Raw genomic sequence first — 14,520 nt, 5'->3', positions numbered from 1 at the left:
GGTGTAAACGAGTAGAGTCAAGTCAAGTTTTACCACTATCAAGCTCAGCTCGTCAGTCGGAAAGCTTGCTCAAGCTTGAGCTCAAGTTGAGATTGTCCCACTGTAAATGGGCTCCAGCAGGCTCGCGAGCTTTGCGATTGTCCGTGTCAGAGCGAGTTGTTCACCTTAGTTTCCAAGCGAGTCATCTGCATACGCCTCTGTTCGTGTTGTCCGCCTCCTCCACATTTTCCTGCCCGCGATTTTTTGCTCGCGTTTTCTCGCTCGCTATTCGCCACCCTCGAAATTTCCTGCCACTAAACTTCTGCCTGCAATTTCCCACCCACGAAACTCAACCTTTGTTCGCAAGCTCGTCGAGCGGTGTGTTGTTCGAACTCGAGTTCGATAAGTCGTCGAGCTTAAAATCCTATTCAAGCTCGACTCTCGAGCTTGACTCAACTTGTCCAGCCCGAGCCGACTCGCGAGTCAGCTTGACTTGGTTACACCCCTAGACAAATCATATAATAATACCTTTAAGCATTTACATAATTTGAAACTATTTACATTTCAGAAATTTGCTCTACGAGCTACATTTTAGCAGTCATACCTATACTAGTGTTATTAAAATTTACTACTTCATAATTCTACCAAATTATCAGAGATTATGCATAAATGTATTTCAGAACTTTAATTATTCTTTAGTGATTTATTTTTGCCTAAATATTTTCCTATAATTTTAGAAAAGTTGTGTTCCAAAAATACCTAGCAAAAATTTTACACAAAAATATCTAAATGCCTATAATTACATTCTCTACAACATATTAAAAGTTATCTAGTGAAAGTTTCATCGTTTAAAAGTTATCTCAGTTTGAATATCATAAATTAGAAAACAGACTAAAGTAGCCTAAAATCTAAATTTCCTTCTCTCTCTCACTCTAGCTAACCAGCTGCTTCAATTAGATGAAATGAGTGGATTTAGTGAAAAAATGATATTTTTAATACTAAAATTTAACTAAGCATCGTGGCGCTCAATCACGCTTGTTGCAACGTTCCCTTTGGGAGCCCACAACACCACTGTGCCACCCCAACGCCATAATACTTAATTAAACGGTCAAACTCTAGAGAGTTCGGCACTGCGGTGCTGCCTACATCGGGGTTGTGGCAACCTAGCAAATAAAATTTAGATTTCACAAACATGCACACATACCCCCGAGATCCACTTCAAAGAAGTTTTGGACATTCACATGCATACAAAAATATTTTTAGTCACATGCAAGAGAGTTCAAAGATAAGAATCAATAAATTAACTCTTCAAATCATATCAAAACAGGCACAACTGAATCTGAATTCAATAGGTGTTACAATTCTCCTCTCCCCAGAAATTATTATTCTTGACATTTCAGAATTCATATCAATAGATCAGATTTGGATACACAATCTCATCTCAAATTCCTTCTCCTAAATAACTTCTCTATCCACCATGTGCTTCCACTGCCCTTTGACCAATGTAATTTTTCCATTCCTTAATTTTCTAACATTATACATGATACACCATAATTTTTTTTTGTTCTTTCATGTAACTTAGACTTATATGTATCTCAATATCATCTACGTATAATTTACTAACAGAATTAGACATCCACTTCCTCAGAGAAGACAGATGATATACATTATGCATATCAAACATGTGATCAATCAACAATAACATGTAAGCAGAATTATCAATTCTCTCAATAACCTAAAAAGGTCCAATGTTCCTTGGACTCAGCTTACTGATTCTTTCAAATCTACTGATATCCTTCATCAGACCAATCTTAACATGCACAATTATTAATAAAAAACTCTATAAATTGATTCTTTGAATCATAATACTTTATTGCATGTCTTACACAGTTGTTAATCTACCTCTAATGAGACAAATTTTTGTTTTAGCATCATTTACCGATGCTGATCATAATAATAGTCTTCTAAGATTGTCCATCTTTCTATGAATGAAAAGTTATATTGAAGTGTAATACTGTACCCAGACTATAATAAACTAAAAAAATATGAAATATGTTAAAATTTTTGAAACTAAATTGAACTATAGCGCTTCGACACAGTGTTGGTGAGCACAGTGGCACTAGAAACTGTCACTAAGACATTTGAGTATCTGTTCTACAGTAACTTTGAATTTTACATGCAGCGTTGCGGCGTTAGGCAACTAACAATATATTTTTATATTTTTTCTTATAAGTATCTCTGCACTGCACCCTTACCCCCTCACTCGCTTGCTTTGCTGGGAAGAAACAAGAGAAGAAGAGGGAGAAAAAGGAGAGGAAGAAGAGGGAAGGAGAAGAGATTGGCGCAGCATAGCACCTTTTCACAACATCACAATGCTATCTATTTGGCACCTTGTCTAACATAGAGGACAACACCACAACACTACCATTTTAGTGTCGCAACGCTCTCAAGGAGAATTTTGCACTTATCATTCTCTTTTCCAATTCAAACTAAAATTCCATTTCATGATTAAAAATGATTCTAAGCATTTACATAATTTTAAATAAATGCTAAATGAACTTGAAATTCTTATTAAGTCCAATTTAGGTAAGCTTTTATAAGTCGTTACACGCACACTATAAGTGACATGATATATTTTTAAATACATATTACTTCAGTGTAGCATTTCGTGTAATGCCTGAAATCTTATAAACAACGGTCATAAGGCCATTTTGAAGAAGAGGAGATAGAGAAATAAAGATAACTTTATGTACTCAAGTTTATTATAGTAAACTCATAGATTTTCTCTCTCTAGATTCCTTATTTTTCACTAGCATCTCTATCTATTGTCCCCCATTCTTCTAATTTTCTAAAACCTTATGAATCATATGGGTATTATACTATTATTCTAATCTCATCCACGTGCAATTTTTGATCTAAATATTTGAAAGGTGCAATGAGTGTAGATAGCTATCAAGAGTATGAAAGCAGGTATTCGGAGTATGAAAATTATCCAAGTAAGTCTAAAAATGCAATTGAGTATTTGCTTTCAAGAAAACTTCCTTAGCTCAAGTAGGGGTGTCAATATTTGACACGACCCGAAAATCCGACCCGAACCCGACCCGAAAATTTCGGGTTAGGGTCAAACCCTTCGACCCGAAATTGACACAAAAGTGACCCGATTTTGACCCGAAAACCCGATTTTGACCCGACAACCCGAGATTGACCCGATTTTGACCCGTTTTTTACCCGAAAAGAGGAGATTGACTTGTTTTGACCCGAAAATTAGCCATTTTTTTGTTGGAAATGGGTCATTCGGGTCGTGTCGGGTTGACTCGGACCTGAAGCGGGTCGGTTTGAGTCAGGAAAACTAACCCGTTTTTAAAAACGGGTCGGGTTCGGGTTGACCTGAATAGTGCCGGGTCAGTTTCGGGTTCGACTCGAACCCGACCCGTGACCCGAAATTGACACCCCTTATTTTATTTTATTCAGATTATTTTAATGAGTTCAATTTTTATTTTAAATTTAAGAAAAAATTATTATATATCGCCTGAGCTAAAGCAAAAATATTATAAAGGTTAGTGAAAAGGGGGATTTATATACATTCCGCAGAATTTTAATATATTTGTATATCTAATATGTAAATTTTTATAATTATTTATATAGCATCTTAGTATCTATACATAATACATATATATGTATTTCATTTCAGGTGAGTTAACGAAAGTGATATTTTTAATGTGATTTAAAAATAATAAATATGGATTTTTACATACCTAATATTTAAAATAAGTCTATTTATATATCTAAAACCCAAAATTTCCTATTTATCTATACACCACTTAAAAACCCTAACACTCCTCAAAACTACCACTCCGTTTCCACTCCCGTCAAAACAAACCGCGAAAGTGCGCGCGAAGCCCTGACTCGAGCATAGCACCATCTTCTCTCGATTTGAATTGCACAGTTCGCGAATCTCCTGCAGCTCGTCTTATCGTTTTGCGAATTCGACTTTGTCTTCTCTTCCCAGTGGCGACATAGGCAATCATTGCGAATCCGACCGCACGGCGTCTTCTCATCCTAGTGGCGACACAGGCGATCATTCTCATTGGTATTTTCCTTCTCCAAATTTTGTTAACATTTTGTTGCTCAGGCTGAGAAGTGGTAACACACATATATATATATATATTTGTGGAAATAGTTGCTCTTACTTAATCTGTGGTTTTGTTAATCTTTATCAGGAACACTAGCTTCAAGAAGTAATAACGGAAGCGTTCATGGCAGGGTAGGGAGGTTGGCGACACAGACGATCATTCTCATTAGGTATTTTCCTTTTCCAAATTTTGTTAACATTTTGTTGCTCTTTTTGAATTGTCGAGGTTGAGAAGAGGTAACAGAGATATATATATATATATATTTGACGCCGATTGTGGGAACGCAGCGGTCGGGGAGCCCGATAATGAGCTCGATACTGGTGTTTGAGAAGGCGCCGAGGATGGAGGGTTCGGCGCCATAGAGCTTGTTGCGGCCGACGTTGATGGAGCGGAGAAGAGGAGCGACCTTGTCTGGGGAGAGGAGGTTATCGCCGAGTAGGTCATAGTTGACGCCGACAAGGGAGGATGAGGTGGCGAAATTTCACGAGCGAAAGGTAGACTCGGGACGGAGTTCTGACGGAGTGGTATTTTTGATGAAACAGGGTGTATTTAGGTGGTAGGTATGTAAATAGTATACTTTGGGTGTTAGATAAGTAAATATAATAGTTTGAAGTGTTATGTATGTAAAAATCCCTAAAAAATATTATACTAAGTAAATATATAAATTTAGATGTTAAATATATAAATATTAATATGTAAAAAAAAAAAGTTTGATCATGCACAAATATCAATGCAAATTGAAGTTGGAAACTTTCAATTCAGCACCAGAAGTTTTGAACATAGTTTTTAAAAAAACTTATAGTAAAGTTGACATACCTAATGACACTAAAGTGGTCTTATTCCGATTCAAATGGACTCGTATCAAGCATCTATAGCATTGCTGGAAACTTCATAACATCAATTAGAGGAACAAGTAAACTTTGAATTTTGCATGCTTATGATCAAATCAATTGTCTCAATGAGACGAATTCAAAGAGCTGAAGATTACTCTATTATGACATCTTTAAGGCCCTAAATATTGAAAGAATGATCTATAATCAATCAAAATCAGTAGTGTTTCATATTTTGACAATATCTATAAGCATGTTGCTATAAAAAAATGATAAATAGGCCTCCAAATTTTACGTGAATGGCACTCTTAGCTTTAGATTTAAAAGAGCTCAGAGCTTTGATGAATCTCAGAGATCCTCCTGTGCCCCATTGTCGGACGACTACCCAACCGCCATCATCATACTAATGCCCAATTGTCGCCTTACAACCTCCAACATCGAACTGCTGCCACCCAACCATTACCAGCACAACCCAACCTTCATCATTAAACCACTGTCATTGGTTTTCGCTGGCATGCCATTGTCGTGAAAATACGACCCAACCACCATCATAGAACCACCGCTTGACAACCACTATTAGACCGCTCCATTCGAACTCCATGATGTAGTGGATCGTCGGAAGATGCGACCTGCAAGAAGGATTTGGGTTTTCCCAATCCAGGGAAGAAGAAGAAGAAGCTTTCCAAGGCTTTAACAAAGGGATAATATCATTCAATACCTTTTCCTATTACAAAACCTACTATTTATAAAGCAAAAAGAGCATTCTAGAAGCTCATCCTAACAAACTAAGTAAGCTATTCCTAAGGAGGACTATTAGCTATAATGTTCCACATCATTCTCCCCTTGCGTAAAAAGAGCTCGACTCCGTTCGAGGCTCGTTAATTAGAAGGGAGGTAGGGTGGCAAACAATTCCTGGATCGAAGACTTTGAATGTGGACTTTAAAATTACTACATGAAGAGGCTTTCCCCAATCTAAGTGAGGAGGTTCAACCTTGAGATCCTTGAATTGAAAAAGCATTTCAATTTGCCAATTGGGTGGTGGATATGAGTTTTTGGCATACAACCGATCCCTCCTGAAATCAACGGCAAAAGAAAGACCACTTTTCCAAATTCCATAAGATAGGGAGGCGATCACATTCTCCCCTTTAGTTTTGTTTCGTTCCTCCTCTTCATCTTTGTAGACATACTACAAGAGAGTTGTCTTTTCCTTATCACCATGCCCCCTTATAGATAGAGTAGAATTGTTTATGTACAATTCAACTACAAAATGCTCAATTGATGGCTTTCTTAACCACTGCATAACAAGCTCATTATCACTGCCCTTGAGATCAGTAAAATGGAGGAGGGAAGAAATAACGCCCGGCCTCATGTCGAGCTCCTTGATTCCTTGCTCCTCAATAGTGGCAGTGGGGCCATAAAATACAAGTTTCCCATTTTCCTTGCTCCCGTAAGTAGAGCCTGACAGTTCAAATTTGAGATCCCAGCCCTTATTGACATTTCGTCGAACAGCTTGGATGCAAGGCACTGAATTAATTTTTTCAATAGAATTTATACATGGGATTTCTACACCTGCAATAACAATGTAGTTATCATTTAACTCAACATCCCCATTTCTATAATCTGATTTTTCCACCATTGTTGTGGCTTCTCCCCGATCAAATGGCGGTCTCCTTGTGTTGAATGGCGTCACCCTTGCAGGAGCTGATGTAGGAATTGATATAGGTGTATTGCTCTCTTTCATCACCATCACAAAAGAAACAAAGGATTTCTTGTGTTCTTGTTCATTTGAAAAAACCGGAACAATTACCACAGCATGAAAATCATTTGGAACTTATTTACTCACCTCCTCTACCGGATCTTCATCTTCAACAGTTGAAGCTTCCATAGGTTCTGAAAGATCATAAGCTTCCTCATCATTCACGACATCTTCTTCTAGTCTTGCGGCAGCTTGCTCAACATCAATTTCTTCCTGTGAAGGGACGGAGTCATTCTCCGTGATCTGAGCGTGAAATGAAGTGGCGGCAAGATAGGACTCAGGGCGTGAAAGATCGGACTCAACTCCTCTGTCGGAATCGCTAGCTGGAGCGAGATCGCCAGACATGCGCTGCCAAGGAGCGAAGTCGCGAGAGACTGGCGCTGGGGGTGCGGGAACCTGGTCGGCGGCTGGGGGTGCGGGAAGCTGGTCGGCGGTTGGGGTTGCGGGAAGTTGGTCGGCGGGGGTTTGACCAGCAGCTGTTGGCGACGACGAAGCGGCGGCAGGTCATCGCGTTTGGGGATTTTGGAGGCCGGTGGGTTGGGCTTGGTCTCACGCCTGGATCGAAGAGTGGAGTAAGCCGGAGGAGTGGAGTAAACCGGAGGTGGGAATGTCGTCCTGAGGCGGGTTTGGGAGTCCAGACATACTGAAGACTTGTTCGACGGCATAAGAGATTTGTTGAAACGGCTTCGGATCTGTTGAGAGGGCTCTTTTTGGGGGCGTCGTCTTGAACTGGAGCGGAGGCGGTTCGAACGAAGTCGGTTTGGCGTTGGTCAGGTCAGGCGGAAGCGGAGGAGGTTTGGGAACACTGATCCGGCATTGAAGCGGAGGGGGATCACGCCATTTGAGCGGAAGCTCGAGCGGGGGGTAGTCGTCAATGACAGTGGAAGAATGGCGGGATTGATAGCGTTTGCGAGGATAGCGAAGAAGAAGAATGCCTCGGTATGGTTGCCGACGACATCCTCATCATCCTTATTGCCCGAAGGGTTTCGCGAATCCGATCAAGGTTTCTATCTACCTGATTGAGCGACTTATTCGATTGAGCTTGATAGAATGCATCCTAACAAACTAAGTAAGCTATTCCTAAGGAGGACTATTAGCTATAATGTTCCACATCACTCCTCCATCAAATTACCAATGTTGACATTTGTTTATTGGATTGTTAATGCCCAACCAATATTATCTGATCACTATAATTTAGTAGCAGGTCGCAGTCCCCCTCGTACGAGAAAAATTATTATGTCCGGCGTCCGGATTCGTCTCGAATCCGGAGGCGAATCCGGACGCGCCACGTCACCTGGACCCTGGTGCATTCGGGTGGGTCCGGGTGACATGGCGCGTCCGAATTCGCCTCCGGTGATGTAGTGGATCGTCGGAAGATGCGACCTGCAAGAAGGATTTGGGTTTTCCCAATCCAGGGAAGAAGAAGAAGCAGCTTTCCAAAGCTTTAACAAAGGGATAACATCATTCAATACCTTTTCCTATTACAAAACCTACTATTTATAAAGCAAAAAGAGCATTCTAGAAGCTCATCCAAACAAACTAAGTAAGCTATTCCTAAGGAGGACTATTAGCTATAATGTTCCACATCATCCGGACGGTTCGGACACCGGACGTAATAATTCGCCCTCGCACGATCCCTGCCACATTTGCTAGGGTTTTGAGGGAAATGGAGAAGTGACATGAGCCGCTGGATCAAAATTTATAGAGGGTTAGATGGTCATTCCAGTCCCAAATAAATGATGAGAACGTATGGGGGCGGGCTCTGCTGGTGGAGCGACTCGTCTCTAAGCTTTCCAGGAAGGAAGTTCGTTACAGCAGAACCACGAGCAGCAGGAGATTCTTCTTTTCTTCCCTGAACCTTACGAGTGCGAGAGAAGAAGAATAGAGAGCTAGAGGCAGCCCCTTCTTCCTACGCGTGCTTTGCTGAATCGCGAGGAGAGATTTGTGAGGGTTCGAGTGAGCAGCACTCGCGATCTTCTGGGAGCTGCTCCCTTGTGTGCATTGAAGGCAGAAAAGAAGAACCCGGTTATACTTTTTGCTTTCTCAGAGAAAGAAAACGTAAGATCACCTGAGCGAAATTACAGGTACGATTAGTGCTTAACTTCCATTTGATCTAAAATTTCGTTAAGCGCGACCATTTCTTAAGAAAGTTACTATTTCAAAACTATCAGCCAATTCATTCCGAAGAATAATAGAAGAAGCAGAGCAACCATTCGTAAGATAGGAATCCTCAACTGTAATTAAGGTACATTTTCCTTCATTCATTTTCATGAATACATTTCATTATAAGCTCTTTGCTAGCTACTATCACATTGTCATGATTGAAATAGCTAGGTTTAATGTTGATTGTTAACGATGATTACAATTTCTATTTCAGTTTTATGTTTCTATATTCTCTTTTAGCATGAAAGGTTTACATGCACATCGCCCTTTCTTTTAGCCCTGTTCTCATGAGATTATACAATGTTATATAAAATCGTTTTTGAATTAGACTGGTAGGGAAGAGAGCCAGGTTGCTGGCTTATAGTTTCTCTATCATTTGAGTGCTGCTACTCTTCTTACAACTGCAGAAATTCAATAAAGTTACTTCAGAATCAATGATTCCTTCACATTATTTCTTTGAGTTTGCTAGTTGAATAATTGGGATGAATTCAAATCTTCTCTTTCATGTCCTTTCTTTCACATTTGACATAACCATCCGGGTGTAGAAATAGGATAACTGATAGAGGTTGAAAGTTGAGATAAGATGAAATTATATTGAATATATAAACCTTCAATCATAAACATTTTGTCTCTCTATACAACAAGGAGCGACATCGATTCAACTTTTTCAAATAATTATTATCACTACAGAAAAATGAGCAATTTTCAACAAAAAAAAATATGTTGGAAATCTAAGAAATTTTGCCAGTATTGACAATTTCCGGCGGAAATCAATCTGTCGTTGATATCTGCATAAGAAAACAAATTCAGGTGATTTGATTTCAGTTAAAAATATCACCGAATGATTTTCAATGGATTTCTGGTTGATTCTCTAAATATTTTGGTATAATGAAACCGTCTGAAATGCCAGGATTTCCAACGGCATGCGGTGGAAATTTCTGTAGGCCTTACTAGAGGAAGTTTCCGCAGGTAATGCTGATAGAATGTGACCGTCGTTTGCCCATCAGAAATCATATCGTTATGATTTCTTGCGATATATTGATATATTCATAAAAAATCTAATGAAAACCTATAGCTCAGCAAAAAAACAAAAATGCACTCCACATAAATTCTCCGATAAGAACCCACAAATAATTCATCATACATATAAATGAAACCAATTAGTAAAATAGATAAACATAAATCCCCAAAGTACATTGTTCTAGATGCAGTAAAAGAAAGTCAAAATACATCAATTTTGAAACTACAACAAATCAACAATAAAATACAAGCATCCATGAGAAGCCTCTCTAAAACTAAGTCTAATGCTGTTTGGTGCCCTCACTCTCCTCGTCCTTTGAAGTAAGAGTGTCAATTCGGATCGACGGGTCGGGTTTAAGTCGAACCGAGCTGACCCGGATCTAAACGGATCAACCCGAAACCGACCCGTTTTTGCAAACGAGTCGGACATTTCAACCCGGACCCGACCCGCTCGGGTTGTCTGGTTGACCCGACCCAACACGGATTTCGCAGATTTGGCTGAACCACTGAAGCAGCGCGAGTTCGTGGGACCGCGAGTGCGACTGTGCGGGATCACGAGCTCGTCTGCGAGCTGTAGCGGCGGAGTCCAAGTCGCGACTCACGAGCGCGCCTGCGGAGCGGAGCTAGTGCGGGCTGAACGCGGGATCCGTCGAGGTGCCGAGTGCGGGCTGGTCGCCTGGTCCGGTTGGACGCAGGATCCGCCGAGGTGCTGAGTGCGAGCTGGTCCGGCTGGACGCGGGATACGCTGCTCTGCGGCTGTGCTGGCTCGCCAGGCTGGACGCGTGCGACAACCGACCTAACGCGGACGCGACTTCACCACATGACGCAGACACGACCTGACGAGCTGACGGGATGCGACCTGAGCAGTGGGTTTGCGAAACGGGCCAATTCGGGTTGACCTGCGGGTTGTCGGGTCAACCCGAACCCGACCCATTTTTCAAACTAGTCAAAAATCCGAACTCGGACCCGACTCGTTTCTCAAACGGGTTGACCCGACCCGATTTTTCCTGGTCGGGTCGGGGTTAGGTTTGAGGTCTGATCAAAAGTTGACACCACTACTTTGAAGCCTTCTGATCAAGGAAGTTCTTCTGGAATCTGCATAGCTTGTTAGGAGTGCTAGTCAAAATATGTGTGCATCATGTCATTATAATTTCAAATTATGATAATCCATACAATTTAATATTATTACAACTTCATATCTTGAACCTTAAAACATAATTGAAGCAAAATCTTAACACCTACAAGCTGAAGGCCATAAGATATCTTAAATAGTCAACATGAAAATAAGAAGAAACTCTATTAGAACACAAGGCATTTCCCATTGCATTTACATAGGAACAAAAGTATTAGATAGTTAAAAATATGAAGAAATACATGATTAAGAGAGATTAGTAATGTAAATGTTCATAACACCTTATTTTTCTTCCACCTATTTTATTACACATGATAATAATTTGGTGAGATATATTATTTGACAGAGCTAATATTTTATTTGGTAAAAATAAAATATTTTTTTTAAGCATTTTGGAAGAGGATTAGCTGAATCATAAGGCCATTACAAATTATAAATTAGAATTTATACTTCAATTATGGGCTATTTGTAAAGGCTATGTCATGAAAATAATTGTACGGCTGTGTTTGCAAAGTAGGAGTGCCATATCTGTTTTTTCATGGGCCTGATCCATTTTTCTAGGCAACTTAGGTTGGCAACTTGGATAGAGGCTTTATGGGCTTAACCCATTCCGAACTTTATAAACAACTACTATGGGAGTGTGAGCCCAAACTGACCAATGAACATGACTAGAGAGGGCAAAATCAGGTTCGGCTTAAGGCATCTTTAGAACGTCAAACATGTGTATAGCTTGTTCGTTTGCTCCAATCGAATGCCAATTTTTTTGTTATTTTCTTGCGAGTGAACAGTACGATGCTAATATCACACTGTTTACCTGTTATATGTTTTTTTTTTAATTAAAAAAATTGGTTATTAATTTTAAATTTTTAAGTATGAGAAAGAATATACTAGGAATATTCTCTTTTTGATGTTAAAAAATAGAGTTTAGTTGGAGATGAGTTACTGCATATTGATGTATTACTATATTTTGGAGCGAAAAATGAGTTTTTTTGGTTGAGATGCCTTTAGAGGCTCCTTTACAGTTCAGTTATTATTATCTTCTTGTTTTTAAAAGTTTCTATTAAAAATGTTATATATATATATATATATATTGATACGTCATCACAAAATTAGCTTGATTGGGCACGAATCTCGAAGCAAAAGCTAGTTGGAAACTTCAAAAATTAAATCCGGGAGCATATGAACTCCGATTTCAGCAAGCTAATCAAAGTCTAAGGCTTCATTTGGGATGACTTTCTTAATATTTTTTAAAATCAAATTTTTTACTTAAAAAATGAAAATATTGTATTAAAAACCCCCGCTTTATGAAGTAGTAAGAAAGCTATCCAAGATGAAGCCTAAGCTTATTTGAAAAACTCAAATGAGTTTGTACATTGGTATCACCAAAATTCTACCAAACATAAACTTTATTTAAAAAATATAGAACCAATACATAAGTTTAAAATTTGTAAATAATCAATATGCATAAAAAAATATAAATAATCAATATACTAAACATCTAAGTAGTTGTACTTTAAATGAAGTTTTTTTTTTCTTACTTCACTATCTAATCATATTTTTGGAGTGTTCAACTGTTGAAATCATGATGCATTTTCATTGCCCACATTTAACCATTTCTCCTTAAGTTAAACAATCCTAAAGTACAAGTCTTAAGCTTTATTTGGGACAATTTTCTTACTACTTTCTATATGAGCTTTGTTGCACAAAATTTTTTTGAAAGCGGTGAAAAAATTTGGTTGAGGGGATAATTAGTGCTCATCAATTTGGTAGAGGGGATTAATATCATTTGAATTTAAGGGCTTATGTAGGGGTGTCAATTCGGGTCAATGGGTCAGGTTCGGGTCGAACCAAGAACTGATCTGGCACTATTCGTGTCAACCCGAACCTGACCCATTTTTAAAAACGGGTCAGGTTCTTGGACCAGAACCCAACCCGATTCGGGTTCGGGTCAACCCGACCCAACACGAATGACCCGGGGTTGACCCAAAATTGCTAATTTTCAGGTAAAAAATTGGGTCAATCTTCGATTTTCGGGTCAAAACGGGTCAATCTCGAGTTTCTGGGTCAAATACGAGTTTTCGTGTCAATTTCGGGTTGTTGGGTCAACTTGAACCCGACCCGATTTTTAAAACGGGTTTATTTGTTGAACCAGAATCCGACCCGTTTCGGGTTCGGGTTGACCCTAACCTGGATTTTTCCGGGTCGGCTTTGGATCGTGTTTCGGGTCATGTCAAAAATTGACACCCTAGGCTTATGCCTCTTCCCTTATTGATCCACAAAAATATTCAATTAAAATCTTCTTACCTTTCTATGCTCTTCTTCTAAACCTTACTAACTATACATCGCTCTTTTAAATAATCAGTTATGATAGAGTTATACCCTATTGCCTTCTCGACCTCTTGTTATGTAAATATTATGGCTAGGGATGAATGTTTACTTCATATCTATATTTTCTTTTAAGTTTGTATTCTCAACCAAATAATTTTCATGTCGCCTACAGTTGCTTCTCATATTTTGGAACTCTTCATCAAATAAGAATTATCTAAATTTCATTTAAATGATTAAAACAGACTCAATTACTCCCGATATGATGTTATTCTCTTTAATATGGTGCATAATGGAGTATCCTTCTTTCCAAATATCTCAATCATTCTCAATAATAATTGATGAATCAAGGCTCCAGAGAACTATTGTTATGAAGTTTTATATAATTGATCAAATGGGGATCTCTAAACCTCAACAATCATATCATTAGCCCCAAGCTATTTAGCTAGTTACTCCATCACACCCTCGATTTTGTATATTACCTAAGCATTGTAATAACCCTAATATGATTTGGACGAACTTCTACATACATAGCAAAATAAATCAAACGCCTTTAAAAGACCATAATCAAATCACGACCAAATATTCCTCAAATGATGATTGAATCTTATTTGATCATCATTCAAACAATCTTCAAATAATGGATTAATATGATCAAAATATCTTCGAATAATGATTACACCAAGATCTAACCATTCGATCATTATTGGACCAATATTCTCTCCATGATCGAAAAATCTTTTGATCATGTTCAAACCATCCTCCTTAATCAAATCATCTTCGCTCATCATTCAAATATTTTTTAATTATAATTTTATCATGATTTGAAGATAATTTCAATCATGATCTAAAATGGTTTAAAGAACAATTGTTCGTGCTTTAATCATTTTATAACAAGTTTATATCAAGTAATATATTGTCAAATGTCATCCTAAGTTTATAATTTGAAATTAAAATATTATAATCAAATTTAAATAATCAAACGTATAGCTTGTAATATTTACAGACATTGAAGGCAAAGACCTTCATCGAAGCCTGAATACTCACATGATGCAATTACTCGAAATGGAGAATGTGTTGGAAATAAGGTTCGAGGATCTCCTATAATTAAATGGTCATGTAACTTTTCAATGAGGGGTATATTTTATGGGGAATTTACATAAGCACCCTTTTATTTCATAC

The sequence above is a fragment of the Dendrobium catenatum genome, unplaced genomic scaffold (assembly GCF_001605985.2).
Source record: "Dendrobium catenatum unplaced genomic scaffold, ASM160598v2 fragScaff_scaffold_621, whole genome shotgun sequence".
NCBI classification, from domain to species: Eukaryota; Viridiplantae; Streptophyta; class Magnoliopsida; order Asparagales; family Orchidaceae; genus Dendrobium; species Dendrobium catenatum.
Note: the sequence above shows the minus strand (reverse complement) of the source record.